Below are 15,873 nucleotides of genomic sequence, written 5' to 3'. Positions count from 1 at the left end.
CTAGCAGTGATTCAGCATACAATAAACCATGTAATGGAGAGAGGATGAGCTATACACTAATGATTGACAGATGGCATGGCTTTGATACCTGTTAAACAGTTATGAAAATTTGTATTCAAATCTGTTTAAACCTACTATTAAAGTGCTGCATTTCATGTTTAAAGGTGCACTGTGTAGAATTTAGTGGCATCTAGTGGAACGGACTTGGAAGAAATTGAATCTAATATTCATGAGTATATTTTAATTAGTGTATAATCATCTAAAAAATAAGAATTGATGTGTTTTCGTTACCTTAGAATGAGCCCTTCATATCTACATAGGGAGCAGGTACTCTTCCACAAAGCCTGCCATGTTTCTACAGTAGCCCGAATGGACAAACCAAACACTGGCTCTAAAGAGGGCCTTTCACATTGTTTCATGGCCATCGTAGGTTCTCCTACACATTTGGAAGGGGAGGGTAAGGGGAGGGTTATTCAGTTGGTTGCAATTTGCAACCTCACTGCTAGATGCCACTAAATCCTACACACTGGTGACATAAGGCAGTCTGTTCATATGAAAGAAAACAAGCTATTTGTCACCTATTTGTCGTTGATGTTCCATGACATGCTTGTCTCTTTATGTAGTTTTTTTTTTTATTTTTTTTATCATTGGAAGCAGGGCTCGAGACTAACAGCATCGCGTCTTCCTTGGGATCACAGAAAATGTTTTTGCGACAAACAGAGACACAATAGATTTTATACATAATTTTTTATTTATTTATATTAAACTATTGAACGAGCACTGACTAGAACGGAGCCCGTCTTCTCATGCTGTTACTATAGTTACTATCATTGGCTGGCTACTCAGCCCAAGACCTGAAATGTTCCCATGGTACTGGTCCATCTATCCACTCAGTCACAAACAACTTGCTGGCAGGACCTCGCAAATATGTTGGTTAAACCGAACAGAACTACCCTGACTGTGTGTGGTCTTTTTTATTATAATCTAAGCCTGAAACACTTATCATAGCTTGTACATGGACAGTAGTGATGCGCGTCATAAAAAATTACATTCTGATTAATAGTGGATAAGTCACGGGTGGTGAAATAATACATCATTAATGAGGAAAATATTAATTACATTCTCTTAAATATGAACATCGCAGAGAGTAGAGCAGAGCTGCAGAGCTGTGGTCTGCTGCTGCTCTACAGCTTCATTTTTCATCAGGCACGAATTACTGACTCACAACTAAGCAAACTAACAACAGGGAATACTAAGAAATATACTGTTATATAAACACAGTACAATCATACAAGACAGGTTGCTGAAGAAATTGGTGCACTCAGCATGCTATAATCTTTCAAGACCACATGGGTTATCAGGAGCAGAAACAGGACCACAGCAGGCAGCATACATAGTACATAAATATGAAACTGTATTGCAAATGCACAGTTCACCATGGGAACGTTTACAATTACTGAAAGCAGCATTTATAATCTTTAAAGTAAATTGTTAAAGAAAACACTCATACATCAACAGGGGCAGATTTAGTGATTTGGGGGCCCCAGGCAAACTATGTCTTGCTTTACAAAGTAAAGAAATGGTTTACAATCACTTCAGGACAGTTAAAATTGTGTTTCAGGACAGTCCCAGGATGGTGGTGAAAAAAGTCCTGATTGGAAGAGATTTGAAGATTTGTCTCCTCCTTTCAAATATACTACCACTACCACTACCTGCTGTCAGCTTGATCCCCACCTCCGGTTCTTTTTCATCTTTACTTCATCTGTACTAAAAGCTCACTTCTCTGTCTATTACTGCTATTTCCTTTCTTTCTTCCACCTCTTCAAGCTTGTTTTTCCCTATTTTCTATTCCATCCGCATGTGATTTAAAGCTTTTACCCTAGTATGAAATGACACAATGCTCAGAGTCAATAAGGTGCTTTGAACTATGTCGTCTTGGACACCTACCAGTGGTGCCACAGAAAGAATAGTCCTTGCTAAGGTGTTATACTTAAAAAAAAAAACTGGCATATCTTTGTTATTCTTCTTTAGATCTTCACCCACTTTCCTTGATTTTCTGACATTCTTTTATTTCTGTCCTCCTCTGCATGTTTGATAGACAGAAGAACTGAATTTAGTTGGGAAATACAAAGAACAATTGGCTTCATCTAAAAATGGAAACCTAAATTATAGGCCTGTCTTGTATATAAAAGTAGACAGTTCTCCTCCTGCAGTGTGACATAATAACAACTTCTTCCCCATGTGTCAGTAGAGGTGATACACAAGACACATGAAGCTCAAACTTATACATGGATAAGGTTGGTGGTCCACGTAAAGACTGACAGTAAGGAAAGAGGGAGAGGATGTGAAGATTGACATTGTGTAAAGTAGTTTTCTGGATACAGCTGATGCAAGGGATGATTAGCTTGTTTCTATATTTAATTTTCAGTTCTACCCAACTGTTCAATGTAATATTTTATTGGTCCTTAGCAGTTTGCCAGGTGAGAGTTTTTAACATGCATGTAGCAGCAAATATGGACTCATAAGGCTGCAAATAGATAGATTTCAAACCACCTTAAATAAACATCGTTCACGATCTCATTTTTAGAATTGGCTAAACGTTGCTTGAGCTTTTCATTTTATTTCTTATTCAGGCGTGTAACCGATTACTTAATATCTAGTAAATGCATTGATTGAAATGCTGATCAAACATTTTAACTGTTATCCTTTTGATTATTAAGGTCATAGTTTAATGAATTTACGTTTGTTTTAGCTTGACTTTAAATGGAGTCCTCTTTTTTGACAAGTCTATCAAATAATTTATTTATTATTTATTTATATAAAATATGTTATATATTTATTTATTTATAAATTATTATACATGGAAACTAGGGTAGTGCAGAGGGCCCAGCATTTGTATTTGTATCTGTATTTGTTGAGGCAGCAAAATTATTTATATTTGTATTTCATTTTGTTTTCAAATAAAAGTGGGAAGAGGCTTTAAAATCCTGTTTTTGTTTTTATTATGCTTTTAATTTTAGAAAATTAAAGTGTTACAATGAGTGTTCATAAATAAACTACCTTACGAAGGAGGTCCCTGCATTGGGTCTCGAACTGGAGTCTCCCAGATCATAGACGACTGCACTGACTACTGAGCTAAAACTTTACTCATTGCCTCACTGCAGACAAACCTCTTTATACACCCATAACACAGAGACAGCGCACTGTGTAACATGTAGGGAAGAACTTCAAAGGCGATTATAGATTTGCACTTTTCATTTACTGCCTATTTTTACAACCGAACTTTATGGAAAGGAGAAGGGGAACAACAGGTTGTTGAGAGTCCCTTGGGAGTACTTCACGTGTGTCAGTAGCTCAGCTTTATCTTTGGGGTACACCCACAACTCCGGGAGTGATGTCCATATTAGGAAATGTGCATCATGTAGCAGGTGGATGCAGGTGACTCCCCTCATTGAGAACTGCTGATAAATGTAACAGTGGAGCAGAGGAGAAAGAGTGGGATAGCGATGTAACTGACCTGCATGCTGGTATTTGACATGTTTTTTTTTTCTTTCTGAAAACAAATAATTTTTAAAATATTTGTATGAAACAAATATTTGAAAAAAAAACAAAAAAAACCCACTATTTCTGCTTTGCCGAATAACGTATTTGTATTCGGGCACACCCCTAATGGAAACTTACTTTCCCACCTGCATCACTCACAGAGCTTTAGAAATTAGAGTTGTATTGTTTTGGAAAATGACTCTCAGTTGGCAAATTTAGACTAATTAAATCTGCAGACGTTCTTCACAGATCTGTGAAATGTGCGAGACTGTATAAAAAGATTTTTTATCAAATGCTGGAGCAAAACAGGTTTAATTTTGTGAATGTCAGTGTTTCTGTTCCAGAGGCTAAACTATTTCTCCTCAGTCGCTTTGCTTCTCTCTAAGCAGAATGAAAAGGGCAGCGCTAGATCATTTATTATAATCTAAGCCTGATCATTTTTGGGTAAAAGAAAATAATAGAACAGTCTGGTTAGTTCAGAAAATTACATCACTTTACTGTAATACAGCCTTTAAAACCAGGAAGAAACAACACTTATGCCTTATCACGATATCCAAAATCTAAGTTGATATCTAGTCTTAAATCACAATATTGATTTAATATCAATATATTGCTCAGCCCTAATAAGAGCCATTTTATTTTTCCCCATGGGTTAGTATGGATTTAGATTTTCTGCTTTTAACATAATAATGTGAGGAGAGAAGTCATTTATAACTGTACAAAATTCTACAAAACAACTAATTACCAAGTTTAAAATGTGGTTACATGCACCACTGATGATGGGCTGCAGCTACAGATTCTGCTTTGGTGAGAGGAGGTTGTGTGGCTCATGTTCGATCTGTCTGGCAGCACCTGGAAATTGTTCAATGTCATCATATCCGTCATACATGTTTACAATCCATCTATTATTTTGTCATCCTTTGCTATTTCTCTGCTATCTATTCTGCACACACATTTATTTCCTGTTGATCCATCCTGGAAGGTTTTCCATTTTTTCCTCCATTTTTTCTGCTTATCTGTGGCTCTAAGGCTAGAGGGTGTCCTCTGTTGTCAGACAAATTTGTTATTTGTGATATTGCCCTATATAAATAAAATTGACTTCACTAGAACTTAGTTAATATTATTGATATTAATAGTAATACTGTAGTATTGAGTCACTTGTATTACAAAACTTATAAATAACACGATTTCTCTGAAATGTATATAACTGATGGCCACAGCTGATTACACATTCAAAACAGAACCTGTAGCTTCATCCATTACAAAGTGTCTGTGTTTTACTTTCTCCTGTACTGTGATGCAGCTCTTTCCAGATGTGAGCTACATGAAAATTTGCTTGATAGTGAGGGGTGGGGGGTTGTCTCGGGGAAAGTGGCAGCAGGTTTTGACAGCCCCACAGCAGGATGGCATTTAACACATTACTGAAAGGACAGTGAACATGCGTACTGCAAATAGTTCAGTGCAGAATAAGCTTATTATTAAGACACATGGTCAAATACTAATACCCTCTGTGGTCCTTTACAGTGAGTGAGTGTGTTTGTGCACATGATAGAGTTTCCTGGTCAAGATGTGTTAAACATATTTCAGTGCTGTTGGGTTTAAGCGAACATGAAGAAGGCAGGAACGACTTGATAGGGAAGAAATAAGAGCTGCACAAAGATAAAAGAGGAGAAAAAAAGAGCCATTTCAATCAGGAGAGACAGGTGAATTAAACAAAAAGAATTGTTTATTATACAGATAATATTGATGATTAAGTGTTGTCACAAGTCTTTGGTGCTTAGACTCTAAAGGGAGATTTTGAATTGAGGGACATCAGTCCTGAGCAGCAGCAAGATAAATCCCCCCATGGAGTCCAGACACTGGTGGTGGTGGTGGTGGCTGATGACTTCTGAGGCTGATAAGGTTAATGAAGCCATGCACTGATGAATCTGCGAAGACTGGGCGGTGATGGGGAGATTATGGGGCATGCAAAACGGTACTATGAAAGCACTAAGGCGATGAAGGTTTGTCTCCGTGCTATTGGTTAGATGTGACCAGCTGACATCTTAATCGATGAATCGATGAATGAAAATGCGTGAGGGATGGGAGTGACAGATGGTTTGAGAAATAATACTACAGACCTGAGCATGCAAAAGATAGTCCTCCTGACTGAACTTTCACCAAGCTTCATTTCTTACAAGATGAATCACTGATGATGTTTGAATGTCTAATCTGCCATGATAGTGAATGTGTCTTTGAGTTTGACAATAATAACTATGGAGGCAGTGGACACTGGCTTTTGGAAGATATCTCTGTTATCATATGTATTCATTTATGTTGTCATATATCAGTATTATACTACTATATAAATGATATGTGACAATACAACATGCTTTCTCTCTATTTCTTCATTAGGCACACACACAAGGACTCCCCTGTTTCGTTGAAGTACATTTTCAGATTACAGTCGACCTAAATGCTGTCACTTACTGTAAAACACTGAACAATTCAGAACAGTTACTGCTGTGCCTTGATGGACACGTCTACAGGGGTTTGATTTGATTCTGATAAAATTCACATTTAATTAATTATCAATTTTGTAATCAACTTCTTTGAGTTGGGAAAAATAATCATTTTTTAAGAGATTACTACTAGCATGCATGTATATCGGTTATGCACTGGTAAGGGGCACATTGGCAGACAAAGCAGGGATTCTTTTGTCTAATATATCTATTGATGGTTTCCACTGTCATGGTGGGGACAAAAAGTATTGAGAAAAGGCAGCAGGCACCATCAGCACATGCTGAAAGTTGGTGCTCTGGGGAGGTTTGGGCCATTCCCTGCTCTACTTTAGTTGCATGGTTCCTTTTACTGTTTTATTTACCTAGTTTCTCTCTCGCACTCTTATTGTTGTCTTATCACACCTCCCAATTGTCTCTGCCAGTTTGTCTTCTCTCGTTCTCTCAGTGCACATAGTTTTTCAACTTCTTTTATAAATGAAATACACTAAATAAATTTTAGTGAAACTATTTTGAATTTCATGAACTTTTTTGCATCCTCTATATTCTGCACACCACGTCTTCCTGTCACATTGTGTGTTGTGCAGCCTTGATTTATTTTGCTTCCTGAGACTGTAGCTTACATTTCTCTTTACCTTACATAACCTCCACCCCCCTCATCTTATTGTTTATCATCTATCCCTTGCTTTCTGTCCCTTCGTTTTGCCTCCTGTCATTTTTATTATGATAAAACGATGGAGGAATCTCCGCTTAACAGTAAAAAAAAATCTCCTCTTTTACCAACAGACACTCTCATGACCTCATTCACTGGATTGAGGACTGAGGTGTCAAAGACCACGGTGGTTTAAGGGAAGGCGAGGAGCAGGAAGAGGATCACACTGGTGTCACACTTTTCCAATAGCAGGGAAAGAAAGGAAGAGGAAGCAGAAGAATAAATAGGACCAGTTGGGTAAGAGAGTCCTCCTGTGGCGTGAGGGATAACCAGTGATGAGTCTTCATCAGTGCATAAGCAATGGAGAGGTCCAGTTCACTGGGATAGTAACGTTCACCTCTGGCCCAGACTGAAATCACAAGCAGACTCAGCTAGCTAGCTGTTCTTTATGAGTAGGTAAAGGTAGATTTATTTTATCGTTTTAAGATTATGTACACACACAACCTCGACCCTTTATACTCCAGAAAGTAACCCCCATCTCAGGAGAGTTCACAGACCAAATCCAATGTCTTCCTCCTCCCTTTTAGCCATCACTCTCCTCTTCTCTCTTCTTCTTTCTTGTTCCTGAACAATTCTTCTTTATTTCATGTCATGGCTGTTTTTCCAAACCATTTCCCCCCAATCTCTCTCTCTCTGGTGCTTTCTCTTGAAGTTTATGCCTCACTCTCACTCTCCTCTCTCCCCCTTTCCTCTTGGTTACTATCTCTCACGTCCTGCCCTCATATTTCATTCTGACTCTGGCTCACATTAGGCCCTCTATCTCTCTTGTCCACTGGTCTCGTCTCTTTTTCCTTTCTTTAACCCACCTTTCTCACTTTCTTTCTCTTCTACTTCATCCTCAGCTCTGTTTTTACTGTTTATCTACTGCCTATCCTCCCAGTGCCATTCTTTTTCTTAACCTCCTCTCACACTCTCTTTCTCTTCCTCTCCCTTTTTCACTCTTCTATTTCCATGCTGCATTAAGTCAGTGAGCAGTGTATAGAAACCATATTAACCCAGAGAGAGGTGGGGTGGGTGGGTGGGTGGGTGGGTGGGGGGGGGGGGGGGGGGGGGGACTTGAAAAGATTCTCAGAAGTTCTCTATGCGCTGACAGTGACTGGGGGAGGTCATCTATCTCCTGGGTTTTTCTCTCGCCTCCTCTCTCCCCAGACAGCTAATTCAATATGTTGAGAACAGGACAGAGCGCTGTTCCTTTGTCAACAAATTTCATTAAGCAACATTAGCAGTGCTATCAAAGAAGTGACAGGGAGGAAATGATGGATTCAGATTAGAATATGGAAAATGAAAGTCTTGGAGAAGCAAAATGGCTAATATGTGTGTGTGTGTGTGTGTGTGTGTGTGTGTGTCTGTGTGCGTGCGTGCATGTGCACAATCTCATACTTGCCACACTTGTCCCCAGCCACTTAACAGGCAGAATTTACATAACCCATTTGAATTTTCATTATTTCTCTTGGAAGGATTTTGTAATTGGATTTTCTTTCCCACAGAACTTCTTAGCCTACACTTATCCAAGAGGAGAGGGATACTATTAAATTATTGTACCTTTTGAAGTAGTTAAAGCTGGGTGTGGTTTGCAAATTTTCTTTCTTGATAGTTAATATCTTGCGAGATAGAGACCATTTCAACATTGCTTTTGTAAATGAATCCATCAAACCAATTTAAAATTGGAATCATTTGCTGTCACACTTGCCAAACGCTCACTTCCTAAAATGATAGTGCAATGCCCTAATGTAAACGTACAATCCATTAAACAGATTATTGCTGAAAGGGTACAGTGGGATAGATGGCACAGATAGGCATTTATTTCTACTGTACTGTAGAGAAAATCATAATTCCCTGACTGAGATGATACGCTAACATATCCTTTTTTTGGTTTATACATTTTAAGTTAAGAGGTTGTAATCATCATTACAAATTAAAAAAAAAAAGATTTTAATTACACACAGTTGATAGTCATTGTATTCTAAAATCTTTATAGTATGAGTGCTGGTTGTACAGTAGCAACTTTAATTACTTTAGCTACTGTAAAATGGGCTAACAGGGCAGGCATCATGATCAAGTAACTTTAAATTAACGAAATATTGTGACAATAAGTGTGAGTCTTGGAGAGCTGCAAGTGAGCAAACTGTAAATCACAGCTGTCAGTCAAAACCCACACAGCAGGCATTAAAATCTACTAGAAGTCTTCAAATCTTATTAATGGAGCAATTATTTTCCAAAATGACCACCAGCACACTTATTACATAGCCTGAATTTAGTGCTTGAGACCATCATTGAAAATAATGTTGACTTAGTATTTCTAGAAAGAAGTTGAGGCTTTTTGAATGGGGTTCAATTGGAGCCAGCATCTAGTGACTGTCGGTACTTCTGTATTAGCTTCAGCTGCGAGCCGTGGTAGTTGCTGATTGGTCTCTTCCAGGTAGTATGATTTCTTTCCACTTTACATTCCCCACAAACTTGGCACAACTAATCATTTAAAACTACCCATAAAGTTTGTTTTATTCAACTTTTAAGTGTCAGGTGGGTGTGGTTTGCTTTTTGGAACAGCTCTGGTTTTGGGATAAAATTATTCACAGACCAGTATTGAAAAAGCTTTCAGATAATGACATGCAAACTTATATTACATCTAGTAGAGCCAATTCAATTGGCTTTATAATCAGGGCAAAACAGAACAAAACAAGAGTAAAAACATGGCATTGTTTTACAGCAAAATATTATTATTGGTCACTACAAAAACAGCACCATATGAGGTTTTTAAAGGAAAGCTGTGACGCAGACTGTTGATCCAGATCCATTTAAAATATCTGAATTGGATTCTAAATTGGTCAGACCTTTAGAATTTAATTCAGACTGGGATTGGGTACAATAACATCCATTTCTAGCAAATAGTTTACAAAACCGGCCTGTTTTTCTTTAAGTGCATATTGAGACCGGCCTCACCTTCAAAAGCCCAGAAGAGAAATAAGTAGGAATGCAAAATGAATAAACTGAACAAATGGGATTTTGTTGTAATATATTTGCCTTTCTTTAATAAATATTATTCTCAGTACTGTATTCAATAGAACATTTTTAATATCTCTCACATTTGCTATCATTTTTTACCTCTGATACACAGTTAATGTCAACATTATTTGCACACTAGATCACACTCAAACTGATGTACCGTCAACATGGCACGGATGTAAACTTGACCTTTAAGGAACTAAGTGCTGGCAGCCTGAACTACAGGAGTGCTTTACTGTAGCTGTGCATCTGCTTAACTCTTTCAGAAGGCAAAAGGACAGTAAAGAAATGTCTGGCCTCACAACACTGAGACTGACACATGTTGAATCATACAGATAATAAAACCGTCCTGATGACGTACACCACTCTTGTCATTAAAGGGGACGATTCATGCACATTTCCAGGTCTATATTTTTATTCTAAGGCTATTCTTACAGTTCAAAAGCTCCTTCCACAGCAGGTTGAAGCCTGGGTTTTTTTTAATTTTAGGGAGCATTTTTACATATATTCACCTAAAGTTGTGGGCCTTTGACCATCATAAAATAACAGAAAATCAGTCCCCTTTAAAATATACATATACAACAAAGTAAGACACAAAGCCAAATTTTAACTATTAAATTTGACATCTGGTCTATCTGTTCATGACAAAGACATTCAGCCTGTTTAAAAAAGCAGTTCTGTTCACAACAATAAGATAAGAAAATGTGAAATATTGACAAAGATTTGAAATCACCAGCTGTTTTATAACACACACATGGCAACTTCACATGTGTTGAGTTATAAAGTGTCACAGACAGGTGCATACACACTCAAATATAAATGATAAAATTACAAGTTATGCTGTTTTCACACATGCAACTATGGATACTCATTCACTTACCTGTTTTTGTTTGGCTGTTGTGCAGTCAACCTAAATTCCTGCTGCACAGTGAGGCTAAAGCAAAGTTTTTTATTGGACACTAAGTTTAAATGCACGTTCACATTTCATTCTCTGACAGATGTCTAAGCACTGAGAAACAGGTTTACACTTCGACCTACTAAAATGTACACACACACGCACACACTGATAATCCCTCAAATTGTTCTGTGATTCAAATGGTTTCCATCCCCTTTGTCACCTCCCCCTCCTCTTTTTTTTCTTTTTCTTCCCCTCCCTCGTCTGGCTCTCTGACAGCTACAGGCAGCAGTGATGGAGTGAGTGTGTGTGTCTTATTGTTTGTCATGAAAATTGGATTTCAGCAGATGGATGGAGAGATTCTGGAGGAGAAATACAATCTAAAAGAAAGTATACATGGAAAGAATGGATACCGGCTTCCTCTCTCCCAGATGGGGGGGGGGTGTTAGCAGCCTTGATTGTTCTTTTGTGTAAGTGCATGCCCGTGTGGTATCTGAGATATATACTGGCATGTGTCTTGTTAGAATTTGAATTCGTGTGTGTGTGTGTGTGTGTGTGTGTGTGTGTGTGTGTGTGTGTGTGTGTGTGTGCTTAAGTCCTGTGGGAGGTGAAATGGGGAAATAGCAGGAAATAATTTATGTACTGACTACAAATGAAAACAAACACCTATGCAGAGAGACACAAAGGGAATGAACCTTAATCTGATATTTGCAATCAAAAGCACACATCTCCACCTACACATCGATATGGAGGGATTATCTTGTTTAGTAGACGCATAACTCATTGTTTGTAAAACCCCTCCCAATATGTAAGACATTTAAACAGATTCTCAGTGTGCATGTTTCTGATAGAGTCGCAGGAAGAGAATGAAACATGAAACAGAGAGTGTATTCCCCATTTTAATGCTCCTCTCTCCTCCGCCTCCCTCTGAGCTGCTGAGTAATGCGGAGACAATGAGCCAAATTTGCCTGTGGGGATTATGAACAATTCATGTTGTTTTATCTATATTCATATTATTTCAGCTTTTCTTATTTTTATCTTATGAGTTCATGAATACGGATTCTGTTTTGATAGGATGTACTCTACCACATTTCAAGGTTGGCAAAAAATATAACATCTGCCCATTAACCACATTCCCATCACACGATCAGAGAGGCAGAGACTGAATAATATAGTACAGTATAGTGCTTAATAGAAGCATGTTAATGTTATGGTTCAGTAATTAGTAATCCAACATCACACACACACACACACACACACGTCTTTTCTAATCACTCACTGATAAGGAAGTATTTATATGGATCCTGAAGTTCATCAGGTACATTTAACACAAAAGCAAAGGCAATTAATAGCAGCTCTGTCTTTATCTAATTCTATTCTTAATTAGTTTAAGGCTGAACAATGGTAGAAACAGACAGTGATGCTGTAACGGAGAAGTATTTTACCAACTTGACTGCTGCCTAATTAATTCCTCTTCAACTTTGTTCAATAGAAACTATAATTATGTGTTGCTGAGCGCTTGGCTGTGGGAGTTATGGGAGTGGATGAGCATGTGTGAAGAGAAACAAGATCTGTTTCTAGATCTTGGACAGTGCTAACAGTATTACACTAGTTTTCAGTCTTGGCTTGTTTTGTATTTGTGTCGAATTAGCCATAATACTATCTCTGTCTCTCCTTCTCAGTTATCATTGTATCTGAAAATGCTTCCCTAAGTTGAGCTGAGAGTGTGTCTGTGTGCGTCCAATGAATTTCTCAGATTCTTTTCCCATTTTTATGTTTTACCTCTTGCCCCCCTCCCCCATTTTTAATTTAGCTTTATTTCACCCTTGTGATGTTGCATAGCCACTTTCAATAAGAGGAAGTTGAAAATGAACAGTAATTTTCATACTGGGTGTTTTCCATTTGACTAACATAGCTCCTCGCAGCCTGTCAGAGGGGATGACATAGATGTGAGGAAGGGATGCGAGGTTGGGGAAATTTTAATCACCAAATGGGAAATCCTTGTTCACTCCAGTGCCATATTGAGGAGACTACAATTGCTTATGAGGCACAGCATCTCAACTGTCAAATGTAACAGCACTGTAGCAGCATTATAGATCAATAACAATGTCACGGCATCAGAGAAAGTGACTGATAGAAATATTACAAATGGACAATTAGAGCAGTGTCTCTCTAAAAGAGCTAGAGAGACAAGTTAAAACCATAGCCTGTAAAAAAAATACTGACATAAGGACATAATCACCATGACGTCACCCATTGGTTTGTGGACTGCCGTTTTGAAGCCTCGAGTTTAGTGATTTGACCATCACCATCTTGTATTTTTGGAGCCAGGAGTGACCATATTTTGACAAGAAGGTGCTGACACTAGCACTAACTGCTAGCTTGGTTAGCACTGTGCATTTACAGTCTACGGTTAACTGTGATAATGTTAATGCTGATTTACAGGTTCTTTTGTCACAACCAAATGCTGGACAAGATTTTTTTTAAGCAACCAAAATGTCACAATTAACTTTCATGAACTGCAAACATACAGTGAAAAAGTGGCAGCTCCACCTATACTCTGTGAATCTGGGGTCACGCCATGGTTACGTTGCATCATCAACGTTGTCGCTGTGGTAGCAACTTGTCAATCACAAGGTGGCCATGCCCTGAAGCATACGCTGCTTTATCGTCCATTTTACTTTAAATGGGACCATCATGTACAAAATGAACATCATGCTGTATTGAAGAAGACTTGAAACTAGCAATTGAGACCATAAACTTATTAGGAAAGTGTTTACTGAGGTAATAAATCAAGTGAGAAGTAGGATCATTTTCTCATAGACTTCCATACAATCGGACTTCTTTTTGCAGCCAGTGGAGTCGCCCCCTGCTGGCCATTGGAAAGAATGCAGGTTTAAGGCATTTCCGCATTGGCTTCACTTCTCAGTGGAAATGGATGTGAATCTCGGTCAGTTTTGAAAAAGTTGCAGAAATGACAGATATTGGAACATCCTCAATGATGGTGGATCACAATCAATTTCCAGGTCACAGGCTGGAGGACGGAGGAGCAAGGATGGGAGAATAATTATGAGCACATACTCTCATACTATAACCTGTTCCTCCCGTTTTTACTCCTCACTGCTGCCTACGCTTTCACTGAATGTCTCGGTAAATAAACTTTTTATAATGCATAGGGATGCAGGATCTCTCAGGGCAGAGTTGATGCTGTCAAATATGCAGATTAAGTATTTCTGCCTCATGCCTGCTGACAACACCTATTTTCTTACTGTGGGGGTTGTTTGTCAGTCAGACCTCCCCATCTTATCTTTTACACTCACTTCGCGCTCTATCTCTCACTCATTTATGTGCTGTCAACAACTTTCATATCCATCATTCCTCAGTCCAGCTATCTCACTTTCTGACTCCTCATCCTTTCGGTTCCTCCTCCCTTTTCCTATTTTCTTTGTTGTTGGTTTTTTGCCTTTCTCTGGCAGATCAGTAGTAGAGAAGCACTGGACATGCACACTGGAAGGACTTAATTAAGTTACTTAATACAATTAAAAATTACCACAATAATAAGAGGAATAGGGCAGCAACTAACTATTATTTTCATTATCGATTAATCTGCTGATTATTTTCTCGACTAATAGTTTAATCGTTTTGTCTATAAAATGTCAGAAAATTGAGAAAAGAGCCTCTTGTAATTATTAAAGCCCAAGGTAACGTCTTCAAGTGTCTTATTTTGTCTGATCTGAGGTCCAAAATCCAAAGATGTATGACACAGAAAAGCTCCAAATTCTCACATTCAAGAAGTTGTAGGCCTACTGGGTTGTTGATGTGGCATGGCATTTTCACTGTAACCAAGATAAAAAAGAATATAATTAGTATCATCATCATTTAAAAAATATAGTAAATGGTTAAACATTTCTTTGTTTTACATGGACCTGTTGTTATAAAAACTGCCTTGTTATTAGATTTTTTAAATATCTGAGGGAAATCTCAAAATTGTGAGAGTGTCTCAAGCATGGTTCAGTAAATTACAACTTTTATAAATGAAAAAGAAAAGCATAAAAATGTTAAATGCCTCAGGCATAATTTTACAAGTGTCTATTTAAGTAAATGGCTTTTTTTCATCCATATATCTCTAAAAGCATAGGAACTTGATACATTTTGTAAACCACGTCCTCCAGTGTGACACCATATCCTGATTTTAAATCGGGCAATTCCATGGACAACTTTATTTAGTTGAAGGACCCCATTCAAGCACATGTTACTGAAGCCCATGACATGTGCTCATGGTAAGTTTATGTCTCAGAAGTTTTCAAATATTTAACTTTTTTAGAACCAACTATAAAAGTGTTAAGTTTTCTTGTCCTTTGTTGTGACAACCTTAATTATATTTTTTAATTAAAAACTATATGTTAAACTACATAATTATGGAACATTGTGCAAATGTCTCTTGCTAACTGCTAATGACAGGTTAGCTAGGAATAGCAAGGTCATTAACTAACACAAAAAGCTGAAACATCCACCGATGTGACAGAAATGTCCACCGGTGGACAAAGATGTCACACAAGAGGACAAAGTCTCTTTAAGAAGCATAATTAAGCATAATTAATGTGTTTAATGTTTAACTCCTTTTGACCATTTTCAATGTTTTTAAATGCAGTAATTACATTCATTAAAATATTTTCTGCTGTTTTTGTGGAAAATGCTTACTTTTATAAAGTGTCATGAAAATAAGTATAAATGTGATACTTCACTTTGTCTTTGAGACAAAGAATTGGGGAAGAGAAATGAGTGGGAGAGAGAGGACATAGAAGTATAGAGAGAAAATTAACGGGTCCACGCAGAAGGGAGGTTATCCTAAGAGAATGACACAGAAAGTAAATAGAATTGAAATGTTGCCTTGAAAACTGCAGCTATTATATGCTTTAAAAAATCATTCACATATCTTAATGAATATAGTTTGAGTATCAATAATATCAAGCTGTGCCGCACAGCAGGGAGGCTCTAGAGGAGTTGATACTGATTGACTGAGTGACTACCCCATTGTTGAAGGTACTAGGCACAGCTTACACTAGACTTGTTTAAATTTAGTTTTAATAACATTGGTGGATAACAAGCTAGAGTGGACACCTTGCTGCCACAGAGAAAGCAGAATGAACTGCGTAAAATGTGGAATGAATCCAAAAAAGATGCAGAGCAAGAGAAAAGGCACTCAGTGCTATTCTAAATAT

The sequence above is a fragment of the Thunnus maccoyii genome, chromosome 8 (genome assembly GCF_910596095.1).
Source record: "Thunnus maccoyii chromosome 8, fThuMac1.1, whole genome shotgun sequence".
NCBI classification, from domain to species: Eukaryota; Metazoa; Chordata; class Actinopteri; order Scombriformes; family Scombridae; genus Thunnus; species Thunnus maccoyii.
This window is presented reverse-complemented; position numbering follows the sequence as displayed.